Genomic DNA, 4,957 nt, shown 5'->3' on the forward strand with positions numbered 1-4,957 from the left:
ACACTTCAACCAATCAGGGGAGAGTACACGAGATAAATGCAGACAGCTGCAGGCACAGGATGGGTACACGAGGGGGGGCATGCTCTAATCACATCGTTAACTAGCCAATCATTGGAATTCGCTGGTTGTTTACTGTATAGCTGGCCGCTTTTGGCTCAGCGTCAGGTGCCATCTTGACCATGTCTAAGGCTGGGGGCTCTAGAAACCCCGACAGATCCCCCTTCTTTAATATTAAACTAAGGCTCGGGACCGTGTCTGTCTTAGGCTGAGTGGTCAGCATATGTCCTTACCCGTCATCAGAGCCTGCAGAGCATGCTGCAGCTCCTGTCTTAGGTCAGTACACAGCCACCTCCTTCATTACCCGTCTTTGACTACCGATCCAGCATCAAGAGCCATACTAATGGGGGGCTGTCGGCCTTTAGGGCGGTCATGGCCTGATGGAAGATAATCTGATCTTTCTATCGGCTAGCTCGTAGATGCATGCCAAAACAAATGGAGAGAAGGAGGCCAAGGCAGAGGAATACTATCCCAGCTCCTAGGCCTGCCCACTGTTTGACAGATCTATAAGCATTAACAAAATAGACTGACAATTTTTCTAGGTAACCCAGCCGTGGTGCTGAAATACAATACGGGTAACACAAACAGCTCTTAGGGAGTAAACGCATCCCAGTCCCAAAAGTTCTTGCAAAGTATCCACTTGTTCTTATAGTAAGTCCGTTCTCCAATTTGCAAGAAGTAAACTTGCAGTTAGATGTTGGTTCAGAGTCTCTACAATCTGTAAGGCTGCAGCTGTATTTTCGGCCAAATGATCGTTGTTATTGTATGATTGTGTCATTGCTGCTACTGCAGAGACTGCAATGGCAGTGATCATGGCTACTGCAATGCCAAAGCCTCTTCTGTTTCTTGATAATAGCGCTGGCGCTTCTGTATCTGCAACAAAAGCTAGGACTGGTAGGAAGGTAGGAATGTGCAAATTGCACAGGTGGCAAAAGAACCATTCCAGTATTGTGAGAGATAGCACACGGTTAGTGAACAGTTAAGAGATGTTATTAGAAATGTTGGTTGGTAGAAACATAAAAAGGGAGGAAATACACAAGCTGACGTGGGAAGAAAAGCAATATTATAGCTAGGGTCAGCAGAACAAGTTGCTCTACTCTGGGTCTGATTTGTAGCATGATTCCAATGGCAAAGTGCAGAAATTCCTCCTGTTAAGGCAAAGAAAGGCTAGAAATATCCTTGTCACCAAAAACAGCACGACCTGAAAAATCATCAGTAGAATTGACAGGCTTGTAGAGAAATTGGTGAAAAATAAGAGAAGAAAGGATAAAAAATGTGTTAAATAGAAATAAAAGATATGGCCAGACTGACAATGGCCCATAGGTTCCGGGTTTGCCTTTCCGTCTGAGTTTCTGTTATTGAAGGAAGGCTCAGGCTCGTCACCGCAAGGAGGAACAGCATCACTTGCATGTTGTAAAACTCTGACCAGCCTTTCTGGAATCCAGACTGGAGTCAGTTGATCCTGTGGGAAAATACAAACAGACCCTCGGACCCAACGAAGGACTGGATCCGGTCCTTTCCAACAACCTGTCAGGATATCTTTCCATTTTGCCCATACTTGAGGAGTATTATGGGGATTATAATGTCGATCAGCTGCAGAATGGCCGTCCCTATCCAGAGTTAAGAAATTTAGAATGAAAAGAACTAAGTTAAGTTTATCTTTAGGAGACTTGTAGGAGGCTCCTATTCCCCCTTTTCGTTTATTTAGACAATTTTTTAAAGTAAGATGTGCTCTTTCCACAATGCCCTGTCCCTGAGGATTATAGGGGATGCCAGTGACTGATTGGATGTTAAATGTTTGTAAAAACAACCGGAAGCTTTTGGAAGTATAAGCAGGACCATTATCTGTTTTAATAACTTTAGGTATGCCCCAGCCAGCAAACGCTTGTAGGCAATGTTGAATGACATCTTTTACCTTTTCTCCAGAATGAGCGGAAGCCATAATGACTCCTGAAGCAGTGTCTACTGACACATGTACATACTTAACAGTACCAAATTCAGGAATATGGGTTACATCCATCTGCCAAATATGACCAGGTAGCAGTCCCCTGGGGTTAATTCCAAAGGATTGTACTGGGATTAAAGGAGCACAATGTTGACAATTTTTTACTATTTGTCGAGCCATACATTTAGATATAGGAAATTTTCTGCTCAAAGTAGTGGAATTTACGTGAAATTTTTCATGAAAGAGTTTTGCCTGTTCCTCTATGGAAAAGACAAAAATTGATTTGGTGGCCATATCTACCAAGTCATTAGCATTGGCCATTGGTCCTGGTAAATTAGAATGAGCTCTAATATGTCCTACATAGAATAGATGTTTATGCTGTAGGATAAGGTTTTGTAGCATAGTAAAATAAGAAGCTACAGTGGACATAGAAGAAATATGGGGTACCGTTTCAAGAACCTGTAAAGCGTTAACGATATATAAGCTATCAGATAGAAGATTGAATGGCTGATTATCTGCTAATTTAAAGGCTAATATTACAGCTGCAAGTTCAGTAACCTGTGCGGAGTTGGGCGGAACTATTATGGTGTGAAGTTGTTTACTGATAAGTACTGCACCTACTCCATTTTTGGAGCCATCAGTAAAAATGGTTACACAGTCTTTAAGAGGCTGGACACTAGTCACTTTTGGAAAAACTATGGGAGTATTTTTACAGAATTGAATCCAGGGATGTTGGGGGTAATGGTTATCGAACTGAGCTGAAGTGGAACAATATAATACTGACCAATCGTCATCATTATTAATTAGCCATTTAATTTGCTGAGTGGAATAAGGAGTTATAATAATAGACGGATGGATTCCAAAAACAGTAATGCAAGATTCTATTCCCTTGAATATTACCTGAGCAATAGCTTGGGGATATGATTGCAATGTTTTAGCCGGAGAGCTAGGGAGATTTATACTTTGCAAAGGTCCTCCTTGCCAAACTATGCCAAAAGGAGTATGTTTTTCTGAAATTATGATTAAACTTAATGGTTGAGTAGGATCACAACGATCAACGTAACACTGCTGAAGTCTATTCTCTACTAGCTGCAAGGATATCCGTGCTTCGGGAGTAAGTTTCCTAGGGGAATTCAAGTCAGGATTACCTTTTAATATATCGAATAAAGGTTTTAATTCCCCTGTGGATAATTTTAAATAGGATCTGATCCAGTTAATGTCACCTAAGAGTTTCTGAAAATCGTTCAAGGTATTCAGTTGATCTGTCCTGATGGTCAACCTTGTTGGTCTGACTGTAGTAGCAGTGAGCCTTGTACCCAGATATTCTTCGATCTCTTCTAATTGTAATTTTTCAGGGGCTATCATTAGTCCTCTCTTTTCTAATGCTTGAGTTATAAATTGTAATGCTTCTAACAAAACTTCTTTTTCTGGATGGCAAATAAGTATGTCATCCATATAATGATAAATCAACAATCTCTTAAACTTTCGTCTAGTAGTTGTTAACGCTTTATCTACATATATTTGACATATAGTAGGACTGTTAACCATACCTTGAGGCAACACGGTCCATTCGAATCTCTGATCAGGCTGAGTGTGATTAAGAGAGGGCAAAGTAAAGGCAAATCTCCAACAATCATTTTTGTGTAAGGGTATAGAGTAAAAACAATCTTTTAAATCCAGAATAATAGTGGGCCAATTTTTTGGTAACGCAGTGACAAGAGGGAGTCCACATTGGATGGGTCCCATAGGGTACATTTGTTCATTTATGGCTCTTAAATCATGCAATAACCTCCATTTTCCTGATTTTTTCTTTATTAAGAATATTGGAGTATTCCAAGGAGAAGTAGAATGTTGTAAATGACCTACTTGTACCTGCTCTTGTACTAACTTATGAGCTGCCTCTAGCTTCTCTTTTGTTAGGGGCCATTGTGGAATCCAGCGAGGCTTATCATCTTTCCATACTATAGGGATTGATGGTTCATCAGTGGCTCCTAGGAAAAACCCAATCCATGAGAATCATTTTTTGGTGGAAGTAAAGGCAGTGGTTGGGTAGATCCTTGACTATGTCTTCCTAGTCCTTTTTCATCATCATAGTTCATGTTTTGTAACATATTTTTTACAGGAGTCCCTTGGTGGATCTGATCAGTGGTAAGTTTCATATCCATCTGCTGCAGGACATCTCGTCCCCATAAACTAATAGGAACATTACAGACATATGGCTGAAATATTCCTGTGTGTCCCTCTGCATCTTTCCACAATAATGAGGAAGCACTTTGATTGGGGCTTTCTGCTACTCCTAAGCCTCTCAAGCTCTGAGCTGCTGTGATCAATGGCCAGTGCTTTGGCCAGACCATTGCGCTAATAATGCTTTTGTCTGCCCCCGTATCTAATAAACCTGTAAATTCCATATTTCCCACTTTTAATTTTAGGAGGGGCCTCTGTCCCATATCCATAGTAAGGTTTATTAAAGTGGTTCCTGTTGATCCAAAACCTCCTTGTCTTTTATTTGTATTTTTACTGGGCCACAAAGAATGTTGACTGGGCAATATAAGCATTTGTGCAATGCGATCCCCTGGAGAGCTGACCGTAATTCCTTTTGGTGAAGAGACCAAGGCTTTTATTTGTCCAGTGAAATCAGGATCGATAACCCCTGGGTGTACTATAAGTCCTTTTAGTGTTGAGGAACCTCTACCTAGTAATAGTCCTACACTGTTCTGTGGGATTTTTTCATGCCAATCAGTATCAATCATCTGCACCCCCATATCTGGGGTTAATATGAGCCTGGAGGTGGCACAGATGTCCAATCCTGCACTCCCTGAGGTGGCTCTGCGCTCCCCTTCTCTGTGGGAGGATACCACCATCGGGGAACTTGTTGAATAACCCCGTATATTTGTTGCGGGCCCCGGGGAGGGCCCTGTCTCCCGTTTTTTTGAAGTTTAGGATTCAACTCTAAGG

The sequence above is a fragment of the Sciurus carolinensis genome, unplaced genomic scaffold (genome assembly GCF_902686445.1).
Source record: "Sciurus carolinensis unplaced genomic scaffold, mSciCar1.2, whole genome shotgun sequence".
Lineage (NCBI taxonomy): Eukaryota > Metazoa > Chordata > Mammalia > Rodentia > Sciuridae > Sciurus > Sciurus carolinensis.